The following is a 13782-nucleotide window of genomic DNA, read 5'->3' as shown; positions in this document are numbered from 1 at the left end:
GGTCTCAGACTGCTGTGTTAGCAGTGAACAAGACTCCGTGGGCGTGGGACCCTACAAGCCAGGTGTGGGATATAATCTCCTGGTGTGCCGTTTGCTAAAACCGTTGGAAAAGCACAGTATTAGGGTGGGAGTGACCCGATTTTCCAGGTGCTGCCTGTCACGGCTTCCCTTGGCTAAGAAAGGGAATTCCCTGACCCCTTGCCTTTCCCAGGTAAGGCAATGCCTTGCCCTGCTTCAGCTTATAGTCCGTGGGCTGCACCCACTGTCCAACAAGCCCCAGTGAGATGAACCTGGTACCTCAGTTGGAAATGCAGAAGTCACACATCTTCTGTGTCACTCATGCTAGGAGCTGTAGACTGGAGCTGTTCCTAATCGGCCATCTTGGAACCTCCCCTTCAGATCCGGTGTCTTAAATCAATACAGTTTTTTTGTTTGTTTGTTTGTTTTTTGAGACAGAGTCTAGCTCTGTCACCCAGGCTGGAGTCCAGTGGTACAATCTTGGCTCACTGCAACCTCTGCCTCCTGGGTTCAAGTGATTCTCCTGCCTCAGCCTCCTGAGTAGCTGGGATTGCAGGTGCCTGCCACCACACCCAGCTAATTTTTTATTTTTAGTAGAGATGGGGTTTCACTGTGTTGGCTAGGCTGGTCTCGAACTCCTGACCTCATGATCCTCCTGCCTCGGCCTCCCAAAGTGCTGGGATTATAAGCGTGAGCAACTGCACCCTGCCTAAAACAATATCTATTTTTTAATCTTACAGTTCTCTATGTCAGAAGCTTGTGCACAGCATGGCTCAGTTTGTGCTCTCCTCTGGATTTCAGCAGGACCATCTCAAAAGATTGACAAGGCTGTTTTTTTGTTGGTTTGTTTGGTTGGTTGGTTTTGTATGTGTGTGTGTGTGTGTGTGTGTATGTGTGTGTGTGTTTTTTCTGGAGGCTTTACAAATGAATCTACTTCTAAACTCAGTCAGGTTGTTGGCAGATTCCAGTTCCATGCATTTGAGGTACTGAGGTCCCTATTTCCTTGCTTACTGTCAGCTGAAGATTGTTCTCAGCTTTTAGAAACCACTCATATTCCTATGGCCCCTTTCTCAATCTTCAAAGCCAGCAATGGCAGGTTACATCCTCTTTATACTTTGAATCTTTCTGAACTCCCTTTCTGCATCATCTTTTCTCTGCTACTTCCTCTTCAGCATGTATCTGATTGACTCTTCTGCCTTCTTCTTCTACTCTCAAGGGCTTATGTAATTACATTGGGTCCACCTAGCTAATTCAAAATAATCTCTTTAATTTAAGGTTAGTTTATTAGTAACCTTAAATGTATCGTCAGAATCTCTACACAGCAGTATCTAGATTAGTGTTTGAATAATCAGGGGATGGGAATCTTAGGGCACATCTTTAGAATTCTGCCTATCATACCCTTTAAGAACAGGAACAAGACAAGGATATTCACCATAACCACACTTAATTCAACATTGTATTGGAGATTTGACCTATTGCAAGAGGCAAGAAAAAAATTAATAGTATATAGATCAGAAATAAATACATAAATTGCTTTTATTCATAGATGACATGTTAATCTATGTAGTAAATGACAAGAAATCTATGAAGAGGGGGCTGGAATTAACAAGTGAGTTTTCTGGAAGTAATAAGGGCATATAAGACAGACAGTAGGAAAATCAATTATATTTCTATATGTTAGCAAGAAACAATACAAAATTTGATTTTTTAATAGAAGGAACCACTTATAATAAATATTAACTGAAAGTAGATTGTGAACATAAACATGAAATAAAACTTACAGAAGGAAATGTGAGGACATATCTTTGCATCACAGGAGAGGGCAAAAAATTTTTAGACAAGTCATAGGAAGGAATAACCGTAAAAGAAGACATATGTTAAAATTAATCAAATATAAAACTTCTTATCAAAATGAGTAGCCAAGCTATACAGGGAGAAAATAAGAAAGAAAATATATATAGCCACCAAGATAACTTTTCAATCGGTGAATGGATAAACCAACGATGGTATATCCATACAGTAAAATCTTAGTCAGTGATGAAAGATGATCTATCAAGCCATGAAAAATGTACAGATGAGCTTTAGATGCATAATACTAAGTGAAAGAAGCCAATCTGAAAAGGCTACATACTACATAATTCTGATTATAAGACTTTTTGGAATAGACAAAACTAAAGAGTTGGTAAAAGTCAGTTGTTAGCAAGAGTTTAGGGGGATGTAGGGAGAGTTCAACAGTTGAAGTTTAGTTTTAGTTTTAGTTGAATAGTTGAAAGTTTAATAGTTGACTAGTTAAAGTTTAGGTTTGTGAAACTATCCTATATGTTACTGTCATAGTAGATACATGGCATGCATTTGTCAAAACCCATACAACTTTACAACACTAGTGTGAAACTCAATGTATGCAATTTAAGAAAATCATTTAAGAGATTGGGATATCCAAGAAGGAATGCATATATGACAAGAGAATCTGTATTACAGATATGTAAAACAACCTCAGTGAAGGTGGTGGGGAAGGTGACAACCTAGATAACTATGGAAATGAGTGAAGTCTGTAAGGCTAAATACAATAGGAACTGCATATAAGCACTGTACTCTAGTTGATAAAGATGTTTTCCATGAGGATATGGATTAACAATTCTAATACCACTAAATATCTGTACTGGAATTGAATAATTAAGTAAATGGATGATGTAGGGTACAAGCCAGTTTTCTCACTGCTGGAGTGAGAATCTACAGATAAGCCAGAAAAGAAGATTAGAATGATCTATATGGTACTGTATAAGAGTTGGAGACATATGTATGAGCTTACGTTTAGCTAAATAGATCTACAGATAGTTGCAAGCAGAAATGTTTATAGATATATGTATTGCACAGGTTAGTACACACACACACACACACACACACACACACACACACATACACATATCCTTGCTCTGTCAGCTAAGACAGCCTACAAGCAACAATATCCCAGTAGCAATGAGCAAATGTGGTCTCCAGATTCTAGTTTCTAATAACATTCTCTAATAAAAGGAATCAGGACTTGGAGAAATGACTGATTCCAGAACTGGGGCAGGAAATATTCAAGATAAGCCAAGAACATCCTGTGGTAACAGAATGTAAGGAAGTGCTCAAAACAAACAAAAAACCAAAAGACACACCTACCTTTATAAGGATGCTTTATAAGAGTACAGAAGCAAACAAAAACAGCTTCCAATGGCCAAAGCTGGAACACTTTGAACAACAAAATAAAGAGCAGGAGGTGCTTAATATCATTAGTTATCAGAGAAACTCAAAAGTGAAATCACAATGAAAAAACACTATTGACTCACCAGATGATTAAAATGAAAAGACTGAAAAGATAAAATGTTGATCAAGACATATTAATATTAATATAACTCATACATTGCTGGTGAGATTATAAAATAGTACAACCAATTGAGGGAAAGGTTTGGCAGTTTCTTATACAATGCCAATTTTAGGTATTTACCCAACAAAAATGAAATTATATATCTATAAATTATATGTGTATAAAAAGGCTTGTACATGAATGTTTATAGCACCTTAACTCATAATAGCTAAAAACTGGAACTAACCCAAATGTCCATCAATATTTATCTTCATTGGACAAACAAACTGTATTGTATTCATAAAATGGAGCACTACTCAGCAATAAAATGAAGCAAACTGACAGCCACAACATGAATGTGTGAAAGAACCCAAGCAAAATAATTTGTAACGTAATGTACTTTATCTGATCTGGAATAGGCAAAACTATAGTGAACAAAATCTGAAAAATTGTTTTCTCTGGGTAAGGGGGTGGTGTATGGTCTGGAAAGAGGCATGAGAGTATTCCCTTGGGTGATGGAAATAGTCTGTATCTTGACAGGTGTGAATTACTTGGGTGTATATATTTATTGAAAGTCATCAGTTTGTAAAATAAAGATGTGCAATTCACTGTAGTATAGTAAATTTTACCTAAACTCCTTAGGGAGAAAAAAGTTTAAAAACTAAGGTTTTATGTTGATAATTTTGATACATTGAACATTTATATTTATTTTATTTTAGATTCAGGGGGTACATGTGCAGTTTTATTTCATGGATATACGATGTAATAGTGAGGTTTGGGTTTCTATTGTGCCCATAACCCAAATAGTGAACATTGGACCCAACAATTAATTTCTCAACCCTTACACTCATCTCTCCCTGCCCGCTTTTGGAGTCCCTAGTGTCTATTATATTCACCTTTATGTCCAGGTGTACCCACTGTTTAGCTCCCACTTATAAATGAGAACATATATATTTGGTTTTCTGTTTCTGGGTTATTTTATTTAGGAGGATGACCTCCAGCTCCATCCTGGACTGCAAAGTACATGATTTCATTCTTTTTTTTTATGGCTGCATAGTATTTCATGGTGTATATTTACCACATTTGCTTTCTCTGCTCATCTGTAGATGGACACTTAGGTTGATTCATGACTTTGCTATTGTGAATAGCACTGCAATAAACATATGAGCGCAAGTGTCATTTTTATATAATGATTTTTTTTCCTTTGAGTAGATACCCAGTAGTCAGTAGTAGGATTCCTGGGTTGAATGGTAATTCTACTTCAGTTATTTGGGGAATCTCCATACTGTTTTCTATAGAGGTTGTACTAATTTACATTTAAACCAGTAATGTATGTGTTCCCTTTTCTCCACATTCATACCAACATCTATTTTTTTTTTTGACTTTTTAATAATAGTCATTTTGACTCGTGTGAGATAGCATCTCATTGTGGATTGTATTAGTCACGATTCTCTAGAGGGATAGAACTAATAGGATTATATATATATCCTGTTATATATCATATATATCCTGTTATATATCATATATATCCTGTTATATATCATATATATATCCTGTTATATATCTCTCATATATATATATATGAGTTTATTAAGGAGTATTAACTCACATGATCACAAGGTGCCACAATTGGTCATCTGCAAGCTGAGGAGCAAGGAAGCAAGTCTGAGTCTCAAAGCTGAAGAACTTGGAGTCCGATGTTCAAGGGTAGGAAGCATCAGCACGGGAGAAAGATGTAGTCTGGGAGGCTAAGCCAGACTGGTCTTTTCAAGTTCTTCTGTCTGCTTGTATTCTGGCCTCACTGGCAGCTGATTAGGTTTTGCCCACCCAGATTGAGGGTGGGTCTGCCTTTCCCAGTCCACTGACTCAAATGTTAGTCTCCTTTGGCAGCACCCTCACAGACACACCCAGGAACAGTACTTTGATCAAGTTGACAGTCATTATTAACCATTACATGGGTTTAATTTGCATTTTTCTGCTTAGTGATGTTGAGCATTTTTTTCATGTTTCTTGACCACTTATGCATCTTCCTTTGAGAAGTATCTGTTCATGTCCTTTACCCACTTTTTAATGGGATTTTTTCTCGTTGATATGGTTGAGTTCCTTGACGATTCTGGATATTAGTCCTTTGATACATGCACAGTTTGGAAATATTTTCTCCCATTCTGTAAGTTGTCTGTTGACTTTGTTGATTATTGTTTTTACTTTGCAGAAGCTTTTTAATTTAAGATAGTCCCATTTGTCTATTTTTGTTTTTGTTGCATTTGCTTTTGATGTTGTAGTTATAAATTATTTGCCTAGGCCAGTGACCTGAAGAGTGTTTATAGGGTTTCTTATAGGATTTTTATAGTTTAGGGTCTTACATTTAAGTCTTTATTTAATCTTGAGTTAATTTTTGTATATGATGAGAGATGCAGGTCCAGTTTCATTCTTCTGCATATGGCTAGCCAATTTTTCCAGCATCATTTCTTGAATAGGATGTTTTTTCCCCACTGTGTGTTTTATCAAAGATCAATTGGTTGTAGGTATGTGGATTTATTTCTGGGTTCTTCATTTTGTTCCATTGATCTATATGGTTTTTATACCAGTGCCATACTGTTTTGCTTACTATAACCTTGTAGTAATGTGATACTACAGCTTTGTTCTTTTTGCTTAGGATTGCTTTGGCTATTTATGCTCTTTTTTGGTTCCATATGAATTTTAGGATTTTTTTTTCTAATGCTGTCAAAAATGACGTTGGTAACTTGATAGGAATTGCATTGATTCTGCATATTGCTTTGGGCAGTATGGTCATTTTAACAATATTGATTATTCCAATCCATGAGCATGGGATATTTTTCCATTTGTTTATGTCATTTTAATTTCATCATTGTTTTGTAGTTCTCCTTGTAGAGATCTCTTCCTCCTTGTTTAATTGATTAAATGTATTCCTAGGTCCTCTGTGTATGTGTGTGCATTGTAAATGGAATTGAGTTTTTTATTTCATTCTCAGTTTGAGCGTTACTGGTACATAGAAATGCTCCTGATTTTTGTATGTTGTTTTTGTGTCCTGAAACTTTTTTTTTCCCGAGTCTAGGAGTCTCTTGGAGGAGTCTTTAGAGTTTTCTAGGTATAAGATCATGTCATCAGTGATCAGAGATAATTTCATTTCTTATTTTTCAAGTTGGATGCACTTTATTTCTTTCTCTTGCCTAATTGCTCTGGCTAGGACTTCCAGTACTATGTTGAATAAAAGTGGTGAGGATGTACACCCTTTTCTTATTCCAGTTCTTAGGGGGAATGCTTTGAACTCTTCCCCATTCACTATGTTGTTGATGGTGGATTTGTCCTACATAGTCTTTATTATTTTGAGGTATGTTCCTTCAGTGCCTAGATTGTTGAGGGTATTAATCATGAAGGAATGTTGGATATTATTGAATACTTTCTTTGCATCTATTGAGATAATCATATAGTTTTTGTTTTTAATTCTGTTTATGTTGTGAATCACACTTATGGATTTGTGTATGTTTAAACATCCTTGCATCCCTAGAATAAAACCCACTTAATCATGATGTATTATATTTTTGATGTGCTGTTGGATTCAGTTTGCTTGTATTCTGTTGAGGATTTTTGCATCTATTATTCCTCAGGGATATTGACCTTAGTTTTCTTTTATTGTGTTCTTGCCTGATTTTGGTATCAGGGTGATACTGGCTTCATAAAATGAGTTAGGGAGGAATCCTTCCTTCTTGATCTTTTGGAATAATTTCAGTTAGATTGGTACCAGACTTCTTTGTACATCTGATAAAATTTATCTGTGAATCCACGTGGTCCTGGGCTTTTTTGTTGGAATACTTTTTATTACAGCTTCAGTTTTATTACTCATTATTGGTCTGTTCAGGGTTCTATTTCCTTCTGGTTTAATCGTGGGAAGTTTTATGTTCCAGAGATTTATGCATTTTCTAGGTTTTCTAGTTTATACTTTTAGAATTGAGAGAGGTAGGGTCTTTTTCTGGATTAGCTTTGTCTGAAAGGGAATTTTGTGGGTTGTTTGATCTTCTATCTAGACCATTAAATTTTTCCCCATATCCACAAGGAGGCTGATTTGCTTTCTTACCATTCATGTGTTCACTGGAGCAGCACTTTTAATTTCCTTCAAGAACATTTCCTTTGCATTCACAACTTGACTACCTTTTTGATGCAGGAGGACTAGCTTTTGACTTATCTCAGCTTTTGACATGCCTTCATCACTAAATTTAGTAATTTCTAGCTTTTGATTTAAAGTGAGAGATGTATGACTCTTCCTTTCCCTTGAAAAGTTAGAAGTCATTTTAGGGTTATTAATTGGCCTAATTTAAATACTGTTTCTCAGGAATAGGGAGGGTAGAGGAGGGAGGGAGGGAGACAGAGAGAGAGAGGAAAGAGGGGAGAGCGGAGAGGAGAGGTAGAGGGAAGAGTGGGAGGAGGAGAGGCAGGGGGCAGGAGAGGAGGGAGGGAGGGAGACAGAGAGAGAGAGGAAAGAGGGGAGAGCGGAGAGGAGAGGTAGAGGGAAGAGTGGGAGGAGGAGAGGCAGGGGGCAGGAGAGGAGAGAGGGAGGGAGGAACAGCCAGTTGGTGGGGCAGTCAGGTACACACAGTCATTATCCACTAAGTTTGCTGTTTTATATGGGGGCAGTTTGTCATGCCTCAAAACAATTACCATAGTAGCATTAAAAATCACTGATCATAGATCACCATAATAGATTCTTTTAGTCTGTTTTCTGTTGCTTATAACAGAATACCTGAAACTGGGTAATTTATAAGGAGAAATAATTTATTTCTGACATTTATGGAGGCTGAGAAATCCAACATCAAGAGGACTTATCTGGTGAGGGTCTTCTTTCTGGTAGGGACTCTCTACAGAGTCCCAAGGTGGTACCGAGCATTACATGGTGAGGAGGCTAGGTGTGGTACCTCAGGTGTTTTTTCCTCTTCCTATAAAGCCTCCAGTTCCAGTATTGTGATAACCAGTTAATCCAGTAACCCATTAATTCATGAATAGATTAATCTACTTGTGAGAGCAGAACCCTGGTGACCTAATCACCTCTAAAAGGTCCAGCTCTCAGTACTGCCACAATGGGGATCATGTTTCAACATGAGTGGCAGAGGGGACAAACATTCAAACTGTAGCACAGATATAATAATAACAATGAATTTGGAAATATTGTGATAATTATCAAAATGTGACATAGAAGCATAAAGTGAGCATATATTGTGGGAAAAATGCCACTGATAGACTTGCTCAACTAAAGGTTGTCACAAACCTTTAATTTGTAAAAGAAAAAGCAATATCTGCAAAGCACAATAAAGCAAAGGACAACAAAACCAGGTATGTGTGTGTATTTTAAAAGAATATTGGATTCAGTTTGTTGAAACTTTTGTTCATTATTTTTGTGGTTCTGTTCATGAGGGATATTGGTTTGTAGCAAGTTTGTTTAATCCATGGCCCATGGGCTGCATGCAGCCCGGAAGAGCTTTGAATGAAGCCCAATGCAAATTTGTAAACTTTCTTAAAACATGAGTTTTTGCAGTTTTTGTTTTTGTTTTTAGCTCGTCAGCTATCGTTAGTGTTAGTGCATTTTATGGGTGGGCCAGGGAAGCAAAAAAATTGATACCCCGGTCTATGTTTTTTTTATAATAGCTGTATCTGGTTTGGTGTCAGGGTAATGCTAGCTTCATAGAATGAATTGGGAAGTACTACTTCCTTTTCAATTTTTGAAAGAGTTTGTATAGAATAGATATTATTTCTTCCTTAAATGTGTGGTAGAATTCACTAGTGAAGTCATTTGAGCCTTGAATTTTCTTTTAGGGAAGGTTTTAAACTACATTATTGATTTTTTAAATAGATAATAAGGGTATTCAAGTTTTAAACTTCTTCTTGCATGAGTTTTGGTAATTTGCCTTCCAACTAATTTGAAAATTGTTGGATTTATTGGCATAAAGTTGTTCATAATCTTTCCATATTATTCTTTTTTTAAATTTTCTTTTTAATAGAGCCTTGCATTGGTCAGTTCATCAGTTCAAAAATTAAATTAAGTATTTTAAACCCTTAATAATAGCATTTTGAGAGGCAAGAGCAGCTCCAGCTTGGAAGAGAACATTTGCAAATCGTGGCGGCCATGGCTTAATGCCATCACTGGTGTGTGCATGCATTCATGCTGGAGGTTGCTACATAAAGGAAAAGAAAGGAACCAACAGAATTCAGGGTATCCAAAGTTTCATCTAGTACACTGGCTGGAGGTGCTACAGTTTAATACAGCTGAGGTTCAAGGTCCCTCACACATCCTTCATCTGGGAAGGATGCCCCACGCATTCAAATATAATCCCATGGTATGCCCTGTTTTACTGGCCACAAAATGTACCCAACTGTAGTGGAGAACTATGAGATTGTCAGCAAGCAGTGCTCTAGAAATTTTTAAGTCATGTCTAGTTTTAAATCTTTGGAATAAAACGGATTTTTAAAAAATAACCCTCCAACTAACATACATTTAATTGCCTCTGGCAAATGGACAGATTTTGTGTGTGTGTGTGTGTGTGTGTGTGTGTGTGTGTGTATGTGTGTGTGTGTTAAGGGTGTTTTTTCTTTTCTTGTTATTTTGTATTATTTTTTGTTTGTTTGTTTTTGGTCTAAATAGAAAAAACAGAAAAGGAGAAAGGAAATTCTTGAGACCAGACCTCGCAATGCCCCAAGTATCCAATTGGCAGCTACAGCATTTGTGAGGAGGTTCCTTTGCCCTCAGATGAGTAGTTTCAACATTTCAATGAAAACAAAGGCTGCAGAAAGCTGAAAACCCAGATCTTGAAGGTTACTGTCATATATGTGTTTGTGTTTCTTTTATTAGTTTTGCATCCCAAATATGTATTGGGTGGGATTTTAACAGTCAATGAGTCAAACAGTCAAAGGAGGACAGGAGGGGAGCCAGCTGGTAGGAGGGAGCAGCAACTGTGTGTGGACCAAGCGCCATTTTTATTTTATAAACGTGTCTTGAAGCGATGGTCCCAGAATATACAAAATATACACTCTGTCCTAATAACCACCCTGCTTGCTTGCATAGGCCACTTGATGGTCTTAAAGGCAATCTTTGGAGTTGAGGCCAGTACCTGCTAGCTAGGAATGCAGGTAGATAGTGACCAGTATTGGATGTGTGTGTGTGTGTGGTATGAAAAGTAAGGACTGTAGACTCCTTTGGAGTCAGCTTGCAAGGTAATGTGGGGCCTCTGTTAATCCTGGGGATTCTAGGTCACAAGTCATGGTGGGCCTAGCCAAAAAAAAAAAAAAAGAAAAAAAAGAAGCAAACCTGTCTCTCCTTTTAGAAAACCCATGAGAGAAACACCTCAACCTTTTTCTTAAATGTCAACCCTTCACTCCCACAGTGGCATTTTAAATTGCGTATTGTAACGAATGGAGGAATAGGAGCTCAGTGGACATGAGAGAGAAGATAGGATTATGTTTTGTGAAGTCGCTAGACTTGGGAGGCATCCTCAGGTCTCCCCACTCCTAGAAAGAGTGATACTTTGGGCTTTTTGTCACATCATAAGCCAGAGTTAAATATGCAGCTGCCCTCTGAGACTGGCGACATCTATGCTTTAACTGGTTATGGGGTAGCAATGACACCCAGCACAACGGTTGATCATTATGAGCTGAGGTCATTATGCCTCAAGGAGGATGAGAGAACTGTGATGTCCCATCTGATTGGCTGTTGTGAGAGCTGAACATCCAGGTATTGAGAGAGTCCTGAAGAGGTTTAGTCCGTGGAGAAAAGATAAAACACTTAAGCTTCCAAATAAGCTTTTCAAGTTTTCATTAGCAAGAAACGGAGAGATTAAAAAGAAAAAATCTAGCACCGGCAACAAGGTGAGGCTCTAGGGATATACTGTGATTTATCGTCAAGGACTTTATTCTCTTGGCCACTTTGCAGTCATGCTAGAAGTTTCCAGAATCCCTGGTGCATATGGTGTGCAAGAGTCAAAAAGTAAGAAAAGAAAACTCCTCCCTTGAGAGTGAAGTCTACAGAAATGCAGGCCAGAAAGGTGTAAGATGTTATTCCAGAGTCTGCCGCTGCTAAGGCCTTTGGGATCAACGTGAAAGATCTCAGTAGTACTAAGAAGAACCAAAACCAGTCAACAGTTCTTTGAGGAAGTCTGACGCACGGAATAGTAGGACTTTTCACACACAAAGGACAAATAAAGCAAGAGTTAATTTTGGCTACCAAACTGCAATTTGGTTTTCTAGGTCATTTTCCCCCAACTATTTAAAAAGAAACATTAGTGCTACACATACACAACTTTAAGATGCTGAATTCTCCTATCAAGTTGCACTGAGAAGCAAGTGAAATAAACCCCTCAGAGTGCCATCCACCTGCAGAGATGTCACATCCATTTTCTTTGATTTCCATTGGCAATAGTGGGAAATAATTCGAATAGTGCTAAAGTAAGCAGCCAGTCTGCCTTGCTGAATTCACCTGGTTGCCTTCTCCATCTTCTTCCATCTAGCTAGGGCAAGGCGTAAAGAAGAGACCTATATATTTTAAATACAGTTGAGTGCATGACAATGTGTATGTGTGTGGGTCTGTATGTGAGTGTGTGTATGTGTGTACAGAGGTTTATAAGTGAGAACTTGCTTCTGCGAGGCAGTGGGTCCCTGCCTGAAGTCCAGCCCCGTGCCTCATGGTATTTCCTTTAGACACTGGCTGATGCCACTGCAACTCTGGCCTTTCGGTTTTTTAGATATGTCTCTTCATATGGAGGGCAAGATGGTCAGACCTTGAAAAATACCCGTCGCAGCGGTAGCATTTAAAGAGCTTTGCACCTGTGTGTTTCCTGGAGTGCCTGGTGAGCTCATCGCTTCGTGCTAAACGCTACACGCATCCCTCCCATGAGCACCTGTGAGGCTTCTCACCTGTGTGAATCCTATGGTGGGCCTTTAAGTGGGAACTTTTTGTATAAACTTCCTGGCACCCGTTAAACTGACAGTGAACCCTCTTCTTGTTTTAGGGACATGCTTCAGCCCCTGGCCTTCCTTGGTCACTGTCGCTCTGTCCACTCTTAACGGCCCCAGCAGCCGTTACAGCTGCTGAAGCTGTTGTGATCCCTCCCACCTTTACGGAGATGAGAGCACCCTTCTTGGCCACTAGTTTCAGCGTCACTGTGCCATCCACGGCAGAGAGAGTTTGTGAGGTTTTGACCAGATGGCGGCTGAGCTCAGGGGACGATGGGGACATTAATGAGGTCACTGTGTTGAGCTCGACCTGGTTGACAGCTGTGTAGCTGTCTAGAGAAGAGTTGGTGACTGGAGGCTGAGGCAGGTCTCAGATAGCAACTTGTCCCCAGAGAGCAAGATGTTCACTGCCAAGCTCTTCTCACAGATGGCCGCTTCCACGGGGAGCAGTAGGAGGTCTAAGCGACGGAAGCTTTCCTCAATGCACCAGGGAGGAGAAGCGTGGAGGAAACAGACCAGGTCCTCACCAAAGGTCTCCGAGATCCTCCTGGGCTCCTTCTGTAGGTAGCGTTCCAATTCAAGGCATATCTCTTCTGGAATATTCCCTCTTCTCTCAGTCTCTGTTCTCCTTATGTGACCCTTTCTCTTATCCTGTGTTTCCCTCAGGGGTCTTCACTCCCACAAGTAAATATCTTCCAGGATATCCTGGAAGTAAGGCTTCTGGACTTCCTTTCTTCCATTTACTTATTCATGCTGCCAGGTCTCTAGGGATGGCAAAGCCGAGAAGTAGCCGGTGTCATGGACAAGTTGTAGCTCCTGGAATATACTATAACTAGCCAACACGTCCATGCTGCTGCTGCAGGGCAAAATGGGAGGCGAAACCCTCCCCTCAACACAGTTGAGGCTGTTTATCAGTCTGTCTGGCTCACCCCCCAAGAAGACAGATATCCAGTGGCCCCTTTGATTCAGTCAGACGAAGCTGCCATCTATTTCTGCAGCTCTGTTCGCTCCTAATGCAATCTTTGCTTTTTATTTTGGGAAGTTGCATTTTTTTCTCTCGCAATCGCTTCTCTCCCCTACTTCCCTTCCCTCCCTAACCCCACCCTATCCTTGCTAGTTTGTAGTCTCGCCCTCCTGTTTCTGCCATATTATTCTTTTAATATTTGTAGAATCTGTAGTGATGTCACCTGTTTCATTTCTGATGTTGGTAATTTCTGTCTTTTTTTCTGATCTATCTGCTACAGGCTTTATTGATTTCAAAGAACGGTTTTGGTTTTCTCTACTTTTCTGTTTTTTATTTCTTTAATTTCCACTTTGACTTTTATTATATCATTTTTCCTGCCTACTTTGGTTTTATTTGCTCTTTTGCTGCTAGTTTCTTAAGGTAGAAGCTGAAATTCATTGATTTGAAACCTTCCTTTATTTTTTTATATCTGAGTGCTTTGAATTTCCTGTTAAGTACT

The 13782-nt window shown here is 38.9% G+C and overlaps 1 pseudogene; it reads right to left on the bottom strand.

The window, feature by feature from the left end:
• Nucleotides 1–12104: 12104 nt before the first annotated feature.
• On the bottom strand, nt 12105–13168 carry LOC104661871 (annotated as a pseudogene).
• Nucleotides 13169–13782: the final 614 nt, after the last annotated feature.

Source organism: Rhinopithecus roxellana, chromosome 1 (genome assembly GCF_007565055.1).
Source record: "Rhinopithecus roxellana isolate Shanxi Qingling chromosome 1, ASM756505v1, whole genome shotgun sequence".
Taxonomy (NCBI): domain Eukaryota; kingdom Metazoa; phylum Chordata; class Mammalia; order Primates; family Cercopithecidae; genus Rhinopithecus; species Rhinopithecus roxellana.
The sequence above is the reverse complement of the archived record's forward strand: the minus strand, read 5'-3'. Positions and strand labels throughout refer to the sequence as shown.